This window comes from Chrysochloris asiatica, unplaced genomic scaffold (assembly GCF_000296735.1).
Source record: "Chrysochloris asiatica unplaced genomic scaffold, ChrAsi1.0 scaffold00341, whole genome shotgun sequence".
In the NCBI taxonomy this organism is placed as follows: domain Eukaryota; kingdom Metazoa; phylum Chordata; class Mammalia; order Afrosoricida; family Chrysochloridae; genus Chrysochloris; species Chrysochloris asiatica.
The window spans coordinates 137021-154031 of NW_006408859.1; the positions used below are offsets into that span (position 1 = coordinate 137021).

The following is a 17011-nucleotide window of genomic DNA, read 5'->3' on the forward strand; positions in this document are numbered from 1 at the left end:
ATTAGAAGAGATCCATATATGTGCCCATTCCAAAGAAATATGATCCAACAGAATTCAGAAATTATTGAACACTATCAATAATTTTTTCATTATTTCATTTTGCTCTCTTTCCATGTTTTATGAGATCATACTTCTTTAGTAATTCTTCAGCAAATTTACAACACACATATAAATCCTATAAACATCTAAAATTAATTGAAACACACAGTACACTCATGGCTAAAATAAAGACTTTGTTGTTGCTGTTATCAGGTGCTATCAAGCCAGATGTAACTCATAGCAACTCTGCATAGGGTTTCCAAGGAGACGGCCATGTAGTTCAAACTGACTTTGCTGTCCAGTACATTATCCTACAGTGTCACACCAGGACTCCGATGTATAATACATATGACAAAGAACAAGCTCAAAAACATAAGATAGAAACTAATTCAGATAGATCAGTAATTACTCAATAAATGCTGAAATTGAAAGGAAAAGATTGTTAGATTGAATTAAGTACACACAAATGCACATAACCAATTGTTGTTGTTGTTGTTAAGTGTCTTCGAGTTGGTTCTGATCCATAGCGACCCTGTACAGGGTTTCCGAGGCTGTAAATCTTTACAGGAGCAGAAAGCCTCATCTTTCTCCCACAGAGCTGCTGTTAGTTTCGAACTGCTGGCCTTAAGGTTCACAGCCTGATTCGTAACCACTACACAACCAATACAACACTAAAACTAAAGACACATCTAATTCATTAGAAAGCTACAGAAAATTTGCAAGTAGAGTAATGGATAAAAAGTACATATATCATAATAACACTATACCCAAGATTTGAAAAAAAAATTATTTTAAACCTGCTGTAGTGGAGACTATTCTGACTCATATACCAGAGGACGACTGAGCCATCGTGCTTTCTTGACTGGAATCTATACAGCACTCATAACTCTCTTTTCATTCATATTTCTTCCACAGCGCCACTGGATGGGTTTCAACGGCTAGCTTTAGTTTAGATGTTGCTCTTGTTGTTAAGTGCCATCCAGTTGGTTCCAACTCATAGTGACCCTGCAGAGACTTTCCATGACACAGTGTTTATCCTACAGTGTCATACTAGGACAGCATTCCAACACAAACTCTTTGTTCCACCTTAAATCAAGTTTCTACCACTTGTCTGTTGGTTTGTCATACTGTGGTAGCTTGTGAGTTGCTATGATTCTGGAAGCTATGCCACTGGTATTTTAAATACCACCCATGGTGGACAGGTTTCAGGTGAGCTTCCAGATGAAGACAAACTAGGAGGAAGGAGTAATGAACCACTTCCAAATATTTAGTCACTGAAAAACATATGAATAGCAGAGAAGCACTGTCAGATACAATGCTGGAAAATGAGACTCTCAGATTGAAAGGCACTCAAAATTTGACTGGGAAAGAGCTACCTCCTCAAAGTAGGCATAGTGGCAGCATCAATGGGCTCAAGTGTGGCAGCAATTATGAGGTTGGCCCAGGACCAGGCAGTGTTTCATTCTGTTGTGCATAGGATCACTATGAGTAAGTAGCAACTAGATGGCACCTAACAACAACAATAAACCAAAGGTAGGATAGCTATTCTACTATCCACAATGTATAGACTTTAAGGCAAAACACATTACTAGTTAAAGAAACTTCATGTCAGGGTGATAAAACAATCAATTCACCATGAAGAAATTGTTGTTGTTAGCTGACCCACAGTGACCACAGATTATAAAAGGAAATGTCCGGTGCTGGGCAATCTTTACAAGAATTGGTACATTTGAGCCCATTAATTGCTACAGCCACTGTGTCAACCCATCTTGCTGAGGACCTTCCTGTTTTTCACTGTCCCTGTAATTCACCTTTTCAACGACTAGTATCTCCTGATAACATACACAAAGGGAGTGAAACTATGTCTTGCTATCCTTGGTTGTAAGGAGCTTTCTGACTATACTTTCTGCAAGATAGATTTGTTTGTACATCTGGCAGTCCATGATAACTTCAATATTCTTTTCCAACACCATATAGTGTTAGTGATGAGGATACAAATCTTAAATTATATCCATTTAATAATATAACTTCAAAATATATGGTGGTTGTGGTGTTTGTTGTGTGTCATTGAGTTGGTTCCACCTCATAGTGATCCTGTATAGGGTTTCCTGTATAACTCTTTAAAGGAGCAGAAAGCCTCATCTTTCTCCCACAGAGCAGTTGGTGGATTTGAACTGCTCAACTTAGGCTTAGCAGTTTTATATATAAAGAAAAAAATTGTAAAACCACAAAGTTTTGCAAATACACAATCAAAGTGGGATAAATTATTCCCCACCCCCACTCTCAGTACTTCCTAAAACAAGCAGGAAAATAAAGTGAAATATGAAGAACATAGAAAACAATAACAATGTAAAAGACTTAACTATCAAGACCAAAAATCTTATAGCTATGAATGTATTACCACACTAACATTCCAGGAATACATTTCAAAATTATCACATTGGAACCACCCAAATACTGTTTATATGTTGAGCCATAAACAAATCTGAACAATCTCAAAGCATTGAAACATACAGAAAATATATTCTTTGAACAGCATGCCATTAAGATAGAGATCACCAGCAAAATATATTTCCAAAATGTTTAAATTACTAAAATATAAATTTATGTTCCATTTCTTCTTCTATCTGTTTGCAATTTGCAACCTACACAGCCAAGTAAATTACAACCAGACAAGTTGCAACCAGACAAACATCCCACAGAGATATTCTTCAGTCAAAATTCAAAAAACAATTGCTTGAAGATCATGAACAAAATCAGATAGATTCTGGAAGGCAACCAACAGTTGGGAAAAGGGAAGTTAAAGAAAAGAATTATGAAATGATGAAAGAGTAGCTGTAAGATGTATAGAAGTTGGTATGGCACCTTGGTGCGAAGGAGTCTGAGGAGCTCTGAACAAAAGCTGACATTCAACATCACTGGAAAAGGTATAGCTGCACAACTGATGGTGAGGGTTCACTGTCTTGCAAAGGTCAGAGCGGGGCTGTTGTCACTCAGCAAGAAGAAAGCCATCCTCCAGTAAACAGATGGACACGGGAGATTCGCAGCCACTTGCTAGTCATGACAGCATGCTTTGTAAGTGGGGACACTCTTTCGGGGGGAAGGCCTGGATTGGACATCATCCTTGTCAAGTGTCCTATAGGAAGCTGATCACTACTTCAGGTTAGGGATGCAAGTCCTCAAGGGAAGGTGTGCTCTGAATGCATGGCTGGGACAGAGAACCATGAAATGTTCTCATTCCCACACCACCGACTGACCAAGCAGTCAGGTGAGGCCACCTACTGCAATGACCTGCTAATACCTTTGATGACAGTTACATGAGATCGTTAAAGTATATCACAATGCTAAATATTTTCATTGTTTTTCCATATAGAAAAGTAAAGAAATCAGACTAAGGATTGCAAAAAGGCCTACATGACTTAGAGATTAAGAGTCAAGACTGACCTTTGAACTTCATTTTATTGTAGATAAAAATGCAAGTTGTAGAATTTTTTAAGAGATGAGTTGGAAAAAGAAATGGAGGCAGCCAATAAAAGAAAGCACCATAGTTAGAGCACCATGTGCTTTGAAGACTATATACATGGAAACGTGATGGCTCCAAAAGATAAGCACTGGACTGTGAACCACAACGTTCGCGGTTCAAGCCCAACAGTCACGCCATGGAAAAATTATGAGGCTTTCAGCTCTGCAAAGATTCAAAGCCTCAGAAATTCCATACGGACCCCTTTGAGTCAAAACTGACTCTATGGCACTTAACAAGGTGTTGTGCCATAGGATAAGCATGGGACTGCAAGCCTGGTTTGTTCAAGGTCTGTGGTTGAAAATAATCTGACGCACCTCAGAAACCCTATATAATATATATGCATTTATGTTGTGTTAAATATAAGTGTAACAGATTTGCCATTTCAACACTGGCAATCCAATGGCAATAATGACATTCATGTTGCTCTTCCATCCCTACTATCCATTTCCAAATATTTCCATCACCTTAACAGAAGCTCATACACTGTCTTCACTTTTTCATTACTCTCCAACCTCTGATAACCACTAATAAATTTTGGTTATTATACACGTAAACATTCTAAATATTTTATTAAGTAGGGGTGATGGTTGTGTGCCGTGGAGTTGACTTTGACTCATAGCAACACTGCATAGTGTTTCTGAGACTGTAAATATTTATAGGAGCAGAAAGCCACTTTTCTTCCTGGAATGCTGGTAGTTTCGAACTATTAATTTTGAGGTTAGCAGCCCAACTCGTAAACTATGCTACCAGACTTCCTTGTTTCATTAAGTAGAATCATGAAATATGTGGCCTTGTGACACCAGGACACACATCCAACACAAATTGTTTGTGCCAGCCCAAGGAGTTTAACCACAGATAGGATAGCTAAAGTAATATTAAAAAATGTTAAGTCATTAAGGCAAACACATTGCTAGTTAAAAAATGTTTACATCATGATGATAAACAATCAATTTACCACAATTATTTCATCAGCAAATGATTTTCAACATTCATCCAAAATGTATGATATTGTTATTAAGTGGCATCGAGTCAGTTCTGACCCATAGTGACCCTATATAGGTTTTCCGAGGAGTGACTGGTGAGCTTAAACTGCCAACCTTACAGTTCAAACGGCTTTGCAATCTGGCACATTAACCCACAGAGCCACACCAGGACTCCAGGACTCCAGTACGTATGACAGTAGCTGAAATACTGCCTCCAGAGATATCAGGTGCTAATACCTGAAATCTATAAATGCTGTCTTATATGGCAAAATTTTGTATATGTGATTAATTTAAGGATACTGAGATGGAGAAATTATCGTAAATTAGGACTTCTGCTGTGGCACTGTAAGATAAGCACTCGACTGCTAACCACAATGTCAGCAGCTTAAAGCTATATGGGTTGCTATGAGTTGGACCTGACTCACAGTACTTAACAACAACATCATCTTGTGTAACCTAATAACACTGAGACTAAGCGGCAAAAAGAAAGGATGATCTGAGATGAAGCCGAGAGAGATTTGAGGATGTTAGACTTGATAACTGGAATGATACAGCCACAAACCAAGGAACAGCAACACCCACCAGAAACTGGCAGAAGCAAAAAACACATTCTGTCCTGGAAACTCTGGAGTGCTCCTCACTCTTCCTTGATTTTGTCCCTTGATACTGATGTCATGGGTTCAAGAATGCAGCCTTACTGGCACCTTGATGGTAGCCCAGTCAGATTGTTTTGGACTTCTGCCCTCCAGAACTGTAAACTAGAAAATTTTGTTGTTTTGTGTCACTAAATTTTTATAAATTATTATAGCAGCAGTAGAAAATTACTACAAGTATTGGAATGTATTTTGTTAGAGGGACCTTACACAACAAGGAATCAAAGAAACATTGATTTAAATAGCTTAAATCAATATTTAAATAACTTAAATAGCTCCTAAATCTTAGAATCCATCCCATATATATTTCAGAAGACACACTAGATGGAAGAAGAGTGCAAACTCAGGTCCTGTGGGGAGGAAGCAGCTGCTGCTACAGAGCCTTCCTGGCCCAGCCTGGGGAGGAGGTTTATGTTAAGGGCTGAAGCAGTGTGGGTGGAGTGCTACGACCCTGCAGACAGAAATAATCACCCACATCTTCAGCCTGGACCCTGCTGAGAGTGAGAGTGAAGTCTGTCCCAGACCCACTGCCACTGAATCGGTCAGGGACCCCAGATGCCCGGCTGGATGCATCATAGATGAGAAGCTTCGGAGCTTGTCCTGCTTTTTGCTGATACCAGGATAAGGCCTGATAGCTACCAAAGGTAAGACTCTGGCTGGACTTGCAGTTGATGGTGACTGTTTCTCCTAGAGACACAGCCCGGGAGGCTGGAGACTGGGTCATTATGATGTCCCCACAGGCACCTGTAATCAGAGGACACAATTACCATGTATATATACACTTTGTCAACACATTTTAAAGCATATCATTTACATGACACACAGAACTGTTATGAGTATGAACATTTGTTTGGGAAATAATTGTTATTTCACTGTACTTCTAAAATCAGTTTTTCCTAATCTACAAAGATAGTAGTCTAGTGCTTTTCATTCCCTCACCTGATGCCCAGAGCAGCAACACCATGAGGAGCTGGGGCTGTGCCATCATCGTGGTGCAGGTGCCCTGACTGATGCAGCTCAGTTCTCACTGATGGGAGGAAAGGTCATATTTGTAAAGCTCTGAGCAGCCACTGAAACCAAGAGGATCTATGCAAAACACACAGGATTATACAAGCAAATAGCATGGCAATGAGTGTGGAGACAAAAATATATCACAAAACAATGACTATTTTACTTTGAAAGATGCAGAACTCAACAGAGATATTAAATTTCCCAGTAAGAGTCTAGAAATTGGTTGAAATATAACTCTTTAAAATCAACAGCATTTTCTTACACAAGCTACAATCAAAAAACCATTCTAAACAAGAGGCTCTAATTTACACTGCAAAAAGTTTATATATGTATATTTCATTCTCTGTATATGAGCATATATATGAGGGGACTTCAAAAGTGCAAAATGGAATTAAAAGAAAATAGAAATTTTCTATGAACTTTTTCTAACCCTTTTCATATTTTTGTTATTAGGTGCCATCGAGTTGGTACTGACCCATAGAAACCTTATGCACAGCAGAACGAAACACTGCCCGATCCTAGGCCAACCTCACTACTGTTGCCACACTTGAGTCCATCGATGCTGCCACTCGGCCAATCCATCTCATTGGGGGTCTTCCTCTTTTTATCTGACCCTCCACCTTACCAAACATATGCTTCTTCAGTGACTGGTCCCTCCTAACAATATGCCCGAAGTATGAGAGACAAAGTTTGGCCATCTTGGCCTCCAAGAAGCATTATGTATTAAAATATAAGTCAACTAATAAACATTCAAGACATGAAAAGGCAGATAGAAGGAATTTGGGGTTTCCTGTGACCAAAAAACATTTTGATGCTGAAGGTCACTTTACTGAAAGTCACTGGTGTTTCTACTGTTGTGTACCATCAAGTTGGTTCCAACTCCTAGGACCCTGTGTACAACAGAACAAAACATTGCCTGAGCCTACAGCATCCTCACAACTGTGGCCATTTCTAACCCATTGTGACAGCCACTGTGCCTGTCCTTCTTAGTGAGTGTCTTTCCCTTTTTCATTGATTCTACTTCACCAAACATGATGTCCTGTTTCAAGGGCTGGTCCCTCCTGTCAACATGGTCAAAGTATATGTCATCACTTCCAAGGAATTCTGGCTATACTTCTTCCAAAATGGATTTCTTCATTCTGGCAGTCTGTGTTATAGACCATATTCTTTGACACCACCATAATACAAAGGCATCAGTTTTTCTGTCTTGCTTATCCATTGTCCAGCCTTTGCATGCATATGCAGTTACTGAAAATACCATAGTTTAGGAGAGGTACACCTTGTTCTCAAATTGATGTCTTTGCTTTTTAACATTTTATAGAGTTCTTTTGCAGTAGATACGCTCAATGCAGTTTGATTCCTCTACAGTTGTCTCTATGACCATTGATTGTGGATCCAAGTAAAGCTAGGATTCTGTAAATACATTAACTTGGGATCCAGAGACAGGGAGAGACAAGCAAAGTAAAAGTGGAAGCCCAGCGCCCATTCAAGTGGGACATTTAAGGGACATCATCTTGCATTAACCTATGACACCTAGAATCTCCACCACCAAGAAAAGAACAGACCAGATCTTAACTGAACGTTCTCCTTCCCTCAACTTCTGGGAACCGCAAGGTGATCAGCGTACATATGTTGTAGAAATGAAGAGGAAAAAAGAAAAGAGACTGTTCATTTAAAATTGTGCCTGAACCCTGTGATATTCGAAAATCATAATGGTTAAAGAAATCTCCCCACATTTCATGTTCAGGAAGCCTGTTTACTGCAAATAATCAGCCTTCCCTTATGACTTAGATAAGACTTAGAGATGTCCCATTTTACTTAGGACAAGGCCAGACACAAACAATCCAATTTCTTTTCTTTGCCTCATAAAAGAGTAACAAAATTGCTTCTCCCCAATTATCAAGTATCAAGTTCCAGTTAACGAAACTGGTTAAATTTCTCTCCTCCACAAAGTTCCTGAATCTGGCCACTCTCAGCCCCCACTTTAATAATCACTTGCAGAGATTTTATGACTATGTGATCCTCAATATCAATTACTCCTGAACAGAAAGAAAATTAAAAATCTTCCCAGGTGGTCCTATAAATAACATTATGATAAATTTTGGAAAAACTTTAAATAGTCAAGATTTTATTCTACTTGGATCAATAGTCAATGTCCATACAAGGAATAGTCAAGAAATCTCATGTCATTTCATTGAGAAAATCTGCAGCAAAAGTCTTCTTTAAAGTTCTAAAATGCAAAGATGTCCCTCTATGTTTAGGGTGAGCCTGACCAAAGCCAGGGTCTGTTCAGTCTCCTCAAATGCATGTGAAAACACGATGATGGAAAAGATGATGGAAGAGGAATTGATGCATTTGAACTGTGATGTGGGCTAAGAAGGCTGAATGTACCAGGACTTGCAGAAGAACAAATAAATCAGTCTTGGAGGATATATAGTAAGAATGCCTTTTAGAAACAAGGATAGACAGACTTCATCTTGTTTAATTGTACACATCATAAGGAAGATCATTCACTGGGAAAGGATATTTGTATTTAGTAACTTTTGAGGGTCAGTGAGAGAAAATGAGGGAACGCATCTGTAATACTTAGGGCTTTTGTTAACTTGACTAGGCCAGGATTTCAGAAGCTTAACAGCTGAGATGCACTTATTCATCCAGTGATGAAACCTATCACAGGCATAGTTAATCTGATGAGTGGCTATGAGCAGCCAATCAATTAAAGGGACGCTTCATTGGGGGTGTCACCTGCTCCCAATATAATGGACATGTAGGAAAGGCTCTTTCTCTTCCACTAGGGACCTGGGGCTCTGCGTTGTAAGCCATTTCCTTGATAATAAACGCATGTACATATGTTTCATTGGTTTTGCTTCTGTAGGAAATCTGGCCTAAGACACCCTCCATGAGATGCTATAGCAATGGTCTCAAACACACCAAAATTTATGAGGCTAGAACAGGACCAAGCAATGTTCCCTAATGCTATACATCAAGTTACCATGAGTCGGAGTGTTTTTCAATGGTAACTAACAATACCTCAGAGTAAAGGTGACCTTAGCCTAAAACATTCTGATTTACTATCCATTGATGATACCTGCTCATTTCACTTCCTCACAGCTGGGCTGTCTTTATATCCTGTACTCTCACTCTCTATATAGGAAAACACATTTCCATGACTTTTGAGACACTTGTAGATCTATGGTCAGGGTGTTCTCACTGTGGCAGTAGTTCACCAACACGTCAATAGCCTTTTCCCCGTTGCTTCTTTTCTTTCAGGATAAAAAAAAGAAAAGTATCCCTTTGTGAGTCTGGGTGTGTATTTTATGTTACGAATGGAAAAAGAAACCTTCAGTAGGCAGCTCCGACTGTAAATCAATCCCAACATGGATTCACACCCCGCCTGTGAATGGCCTAAGTGGGTCAGGATATTTATAAGCTTGAATTTGGTTTAACTGTCTGAGATTTCTCAGAATACATAATACAAGAAAGACTGAATGAGCATGAATAACATGAGTAATAACAGAATCACAGATAGCAAAAACACCTCCAAAAGAGTCCCTTCCTTACCGTCTAATGAGAAAATTGAACATTGTGCGTATTGTAAAGGATAAATGCTTAAAGAATGCATCCCACCATCACAGAGCATGTACTCAAGGGTGAATTCAGATAAGAGACGCAATATTTAATACCTGCTGTGAAGTTTGAAATTTCACTGAAAGTATACATGATCTAAAAGTGTGTATAAAGATATTCAACCTCATTAACTCTCACAGAAATTCTATGAAGTGCCTCCACATACACATTATGTGGTAAAATTAAAGCAACTGACAATCCTAAACATAAGTTATGTTGTGAAACTCCAAGACCCCTCATGTAATACTGAAGATGCATGGATGTGAATTATACAGGCACTGCTAATATACTCATGTGAGCAAGTCAAGGGATATAACTCTTTTGGAAAATATGGGAGACAGACCTAGTAAAGCTGCATATAACACACACCCTAGGAGAAGGAAATTCCTTTTGAGATCTATCTATTCCCTGGAGATTTGTGACTGTAGCTACAACAGGTACATAATGAGAATTTTTTTAAAGCACTTTTTCTTATAATTGCCAAAAATAAGAATCAGTGCAAATGTCCATTAATAGTAGATGTGATAAATTATGTAATTTTCACACAGTGAAACCCCATACAGTAATGAAAATTAATAAATTACAGATGCACACAAGAAAATTGAGACTCATAATGCATGGATAATGTTGGATACAAAAATATATATATAATGTATTATTCCACTTATATAAAATTCCATATCAAGCATACATATTTTCGTCATATCTTATAATAAAGCATTAAATTGTGTGAGTGTCTGTGTGTGTAGATAGCTCAATGGGTAGATAGATATGTAATGATTTCCACAAATTACCTGGTGCTATTCCAGGCATTATTTGGTCAATTAATATTTGCTGAATAAATTCATTGTATTTCATTTAACAAAATAAAGCATCCATTATATCAAAGTTCATCTTACTTGGTATATCTAGTACTAGTTTTTATTTCCAGTTCAGACTTCTCTTCTAATTACAAGTCCTTAAATTTCTCCTTGGATGTCTCAAAGGTCCCTCAAACTCTTGTCTTTTAACTCTAACTCATGGTCCCTCCCTCCATAACTGCTCCCGCAAGCCCCCTTCCAGGGAAGGAGCCACCACACATTCAACTGTATAAACCAGAAACTTTGGAGTCATCCTTAGTTTGAGAAACATTGTCCTGTTATGCCCAGATTTCAGGGGTCCCCAAAGACCACCAAGGAGCCGATGCTGATGCAAATACACAAGGGTTGTTTATTCAAGCTCCAGCTCGGGCCCCACCTGCATCCGAAGCAGCGGATTAGGGATGGAGTCCCGAACTCTTTGTCAGAGGGGTTTTTATAGAGATTGCAAGCAGATTCGGGGGTCATCAGCTTAGTTACTTTAGGATTGGTTAACAATTGGCAAAGTATGAGATGTTACAATTTAATTGGTCATTACTGGTGGTCTAAGTTGCTAGGCTAGGGTAAAGGAAGACATATATTATCCAGCCTTGAGTTGTCAGGCAATGTTTATCTATTCTTTACTATTTGCTAGGGGAGGAGGGCTGCTCTTATGGCGCATTCCTGAAACAGAGAGACGTGTTCCGGCTAAAGTACAAAATGGAGTCTTCTCTTTAGGTCTCACAGTCTATACTGACAAACGGCTCAAGTAATCCAATCTGCACTCATTTTAGTGAGAGCGAGGTTTTCTTTATTCGATTTTGCAAAATCTAGCACCCAGCCCTGTAGACACAGGCAGACGTACCACATGGCCTGCCACAAATGGTTTTTATACTTATCTCCAAAAAGCCCCTCCTCCCGTTCCAGTTCTCCATATACATTTCTATGGCTTGTCCCATTTTCCCTCCCCTCAGAGAAGCCAAAATGGCTTGCCCTTTGTCTTAATGGCTGTATTCTTATTTAAATTTCCCAGTCCTAGAACAGCCAGGTTACATATCCTTCCCTGTATGTAAATCAACAATCTGTTTGCCAGGCTAGCAATCCCATGAATTCCTGAAGATGGACCACGCCCACAGGAGTTTTTTCTCACACTTAGCATGACACTAAGGAGCTCTGGTAGCGTAGTGGTTACGAATCGGGCTGCGAGCTGCAAGCTCAGCAGTTCGAAACTACCAGCTGTTCCGCGGGAGAAAGATGAGGCTTTCTGCTCCTGTTGAGATTTCAAGCCTCGGAAACCCTGTACAGGGTCACTATGAGTCAGAACCGACTCCACGGCACATAACAACAACAACATGACACTACTTCAACCCTCACAGTCAGTTTATTACCTACTAAGTCCTATCCAAGTTCCCAAATCCATCTTTCCTTCTCATGACCTTAGACCAAGCCAACAGCTTGATTCCAGAATTAGCTTCCTAACTGGTCTTGCATCTAGTTTTGCATTTCTAAAAAGTGTACTGCCCTGAAACCACAGTTAGCGCTCTTAAAAAGCAAATTTGATCACATTATCTGTCTGCAAAAACCTTGCAAACCTTTCCATTATGTATGTTGTTATTGTTAAGGGCTGTCGGTCGGTTCTGACCCAGAGGGACCCTGAACAGGGTTTCCTAGGCTGTAAATCTTTAAGGGAGCAGAAAGCTTCATCTTTCTCCCACATAGCAGCAGGTAGTTCTGAACTGCTGACCTTGAGGTTCACAGCCTGATTTGTAACCACTACGCTACCAGAGCTCCTTCCATTATGTATAAGATAGCCATAAAAGTGACACATAAAGGGTCCTACCTGACTGGCCTCAGACATTTTCTCTACCTCAAGTTGAGCACTGTTTGTGGCATTCTTTACCCAATGTCTGAATCCCTTCCTCATACTTTCCAGAGAGCAAGACTCACATCTTTAACTGATCAGCCCACTAATACAACATTTAAACCCAGAAGAGTACCTCATATACTACATTTTTTGCATAATCGAAACATCCATTCTATCCATTTTACTTACAAATACGAAAAGACTGCAAAAAGTTGGTGGAAAGTGGATTTAAAATACAATAAAAATTTTCCATGAACTCTTTGAAGCCTCCACATATAGCAACCATTGCTGTTGTTAAGTGCCATCGAGTCAGTTGTGATTCACAGCAACACTTTAGAGGAGAACCAAGTAAACTAAGCTTTGATTTCTCAGCAGAAAGCATGCGGGCAAGAAGGCAAAGGGAAGACATATACAAAATATTGAAAGACTGTTTTAAATGGATAAGAAATTAACAAATTGAAGGGTAACCTTAAAGAAAATTAATATACTTTTACATGAAAACAAGAAAGGCAGTACATGATCCTCCTGAATTCGGATCCACTTGTATTTGTGAGATAAATCACAAAGATTTGCTGTTTTAGGTGCTGTTGAATCCATTCTAACACATATTTGGATTAGGTGCACCCTAGTCCTCAAACAGACACAAAAATTTAGTAAGCATAAAAACAACACAAAGCCTCTCTGCCTAGTCTACCATCTTGCCGCCTCTTCTATGCATAACTTGCAGTGTTTTTCAAAATTGTGTGTGTGTGTGTGTGTGGTGCTACTGTTTACTTTGTTCCTGATAATTTTCCGTGCTGTGTTCATTTTGTGCATTTTCTTGTCATTTTCTTGATTGTTGTTTTAATGCTTACTAAATGCAATGCTTACTAAATCCAAGCCATGGAGTTCTGGTGTGGTGCTGTAGGATAGTCATTTGACCTCAAGGTTGGTTTCAACCGTAAGGTCAGTGGTTCAAACTCACCAACAGTTTTTACTTTTAGGTGACACTGAGCTGGTTCCAACATATAGCCTCAACCTATGCACAACAGAACGAAATACTACACGGACGTGCACCATCCTTACAAGTGTTGCTACGCTTCAGTCTATTGTTGCTGCCACTGCGTTGATCCATCTCTTGGGGGTCTTCCACTTTTTCGCTGACCCTCCACTTTATCAAGCATGATACCCTTTCCCAGGGACCAGTTGCTCCTAATAATATGTCTCAAATATGAGAGACAAAGTCTCACCATCCTGGCTTCCAAGGAGCATTCTAGCTGTACTTCTTCCAACACAGATTTCTTTGCTCCTCTGGCAGTCCATGGTACTTTTTTAATATTCTCCTCCAACACCATAACTCAAATGCATCAATTCTTCTAGAGTCTTCCTGATTCATTGTTCAACTTTCACATGCACATGAGGCTACTGAAAATACCATGGCTTGCATTGTTGTTGTTATGCACCAACAAGTTGGTTCCAACCCATACCCAACTTGTATAGCATCAGGTTGAAGTATTGAAGGATTCTATAAGCAAAATATTGAATGATGCAGAAAGTACTGAAAGAAGATAGAAGGACTATACAGTCACTGTACCAAAAAGAAATGGTCGAGGTGATGTGCGTTGCATACTGTCCTGGGCAGGAACAGCAAAATGACACTGGAAATAGTGGCAGGCTGAGAACACTGGACTCCTCAGAAGTCAAGCCTGAGGTCGCGGCCTGGTCCTGATGAACTTCACTGAGGCAGCGCTGCTGATTCAGGGCTCTGCCTGTGTCTACAGTAAGAAGGTGGAGTACCTGTACTTGCTGGTCTACCAGACCCTTGATTTCATCTCTGACAAGAAGCCGGCCAAGCAGCCTCCTGTGTGGAGGAAGTTCCAGGGCAGAAGCACAAGAGGAAGCAGGCCACCAAGCTGCAGAACTTCCACCAGTGGTACCTGGCCACCTATGCTGACCACATGGACAGCAGGAAACCGTGGTGGAAGGGCCCATCCTTTGCAGACGTGGAAGTCTTGTACTGGAGGCATGTGAAGGAATAGCTGGAGACCCTCCAGAAGCTGCAGAGGAGGGAGGTGGGCAAGCAGTGACTGCTGAGGGACGAGAGGCTGTGGCCCAAGGAGGAGCAGCAGCTGGATGACTCCCTGGAGCACCTTGGTGATGAAGAAGGTTTCCTGGAGCCCAAAAATTACCTGGAGGCCGAGGGGACAAGGCCTGGAGAAGCCAATGACCTAGCTGCAGAGGCCAGGCCACCATCCCTGATCTATGAGGAGCTGGTTTAAAGGAATGTGACACTCTTCATCACCACCTCCCAGAAGTTTGAGGAGACAGGGTTCAGCCAGCGCGTCCAAGACAGGGAGGGCACCATCCAGTCCTGCTCCAGGAACAGGAGCAGCACGTACCCTTTGATGGCCACACTTATGGGGACCAGAGGGTCTCACACTTCAGCCAGCTCAATGAGTGGTGCCCCTTTACTAAGCTGGTGGCTGGCCAGCCTGCCTTTGACTTGTGTCATTCCATACTGGCCTCCCTGCAGCTGGCCAAGGACTACACAGGGCTGGATGTCCCGGATGCTGCTCACACACCAGCGGGTCCACACGTGTTTCCAGACCTATGCAGCCCCTCACTGGCCCAGCCCTGGCCCAGCACACAAATAGTGGGGGAAGAAGGGAGGCTAGCAGGCCCCTTGCCTCCTGTGTGCTGGAACACAAGATATCTGTTTCTTGGCTGGCCCAGCCTAATAAAGTGGCATTACCATTACAGCTGCCCAACTTTAAACAACTTTAAAACTGCTCTGGAGACAAAAGGGCTGCCTAGCTCTTCCCACCCTGCTCAAATGGGAGCTGAACTTTCGTTGTGCAGCCCTCACACAAATACACACACACTCACACAAACACACAAACACATGCGGCTCCTGAGCTCCTTTTAATGACCTGCAGGCACCACAGCTCAGCCCAGAACACTGAAGAAGGCAACCATGTGTCGCTGCACACTGTCTGCGATCTGATCGGCTGACTTGCTCCAGCTGTGTAATTGATGAAGAGGCTGTCAGGGTTGAGCAGTTACATGGAGATGGAGTGGTCCACGATGTAGTCCTGGTCCTCATTCTTGGGGCCAGCACTGTAATACACATGGTAGCTATGACTAGCCGGGGCCACCTTCTCAGTGGAACCCATCAGACCGCGCAGCTGGAGATGGAAATCCTGCACGTAGCGGGCCATGGCTGCTACAGCATCCCGCTCAGGGTCCACAGTGACAAAGACCAGCTGCATGAGGGGAAGGCTGGGCTGGGACTCCAGCTTCTCCAGCAGATATTGGGGCAGTGCCATCTGGTGGTTCCCTATAAATGTAATGTTGCAGCCATTTTTGAATTCTCTTGAGTAAAATTTTACTTTCATGTGACGTTAATGATACTGTCCGATGATTTCTGCATTCTGTTGGGTCATCTCTCTTTGAAATGGGCACAAATACAGGTTTCTTACAATCAGTTAGCCAAGTACTTGCCTTCCAAACGTATTGGCATTGTTGAGTGAGTGCCTCCAGTACTTTCTCAGTTTGTTCAAAGATTTCAATTTAAAGTCCATCAATTTTCAGAGTCTTATTGTTTGTCAACACCTTCTATGCAGTTTGGACTTCTTCCTTCAGTGCCATTGGCTCTTAATTGTATGTTACCTCTTGAAACAGTTTAACATCGACTTTTTTTTTTTTTTTTTAGTACAATGACTGTGTATTCCTTCTATCTTCTTTTGATGCTTTCTGCATCATTCAATATTTTGCCCAAAGAATCTTTTAGTATTACAAATCGAGGCTTGAATTTTTTCTTCTCCCTCAGCTTGAGAAATACTAAGAGTGTTCTTCCTTTTTGGTTTCCTAACTCCAAGTCTTTGTACATTTCATGATAATATTTGACTCTGTCATCTGGAGCTGCCCCTCTGTTCAGTTCCTGTAACTCCTCACTTCTTCCATTTGTTTTAGCATCTCTATGCTTGGAAAGTTGGTGTGGCGCTGTGGGTTAATGTGCCAGACTGCAAAGCCATTTGAACTGCAAGGTTGGTGTCATGCTCACCAGCTGCTTCTTGGAAACCCTATACAGGGTCACTATGGGTTGGAATCAACTTGACGGCCCTTAAAAACAACAACATGCTGGAGAGCAAGTTACAGAGTCTCTTCTGACAACCATTTTGGTCTTCACTTTCTTTCTTGCCTTCTTAATGACCTTTTGCTTTCTTCCTGTATGACGTTCTTGAAGTCATCCCACAACTCTTCTGGTCTTTGATCTTTAGTGTCCAATGCACCAAATCTGTTCTTGAGATGATTCCGGTTAGATATGTTCGAGGTCATATTTTGGCTCCCATAGATTGATTTTAATTTTCTTCAGCGCCAGCATGATCTTGTATATGAGCACTTAGTGGTCTACTCCACAGTCTTCCTCTGGACTTGTTTTGGTTGGTTCTTTCCATAGATGTAGTCAATTTGACTTCTGTGTATTCCATCAGGTA

At 40.9% G+C, this 17011-nt stretch overlaps 1 pseudogene; it reads right to left on the bottom strand.

Moving 5' to 3' along the window:
* Position 1: 1 nt before the first annotated feature.
* The window catches only part of LOC102827497, an 84046-nt pseudogene continuing 67036 nt past the window's right edge, over positions 2 to 17011 (bottom strand).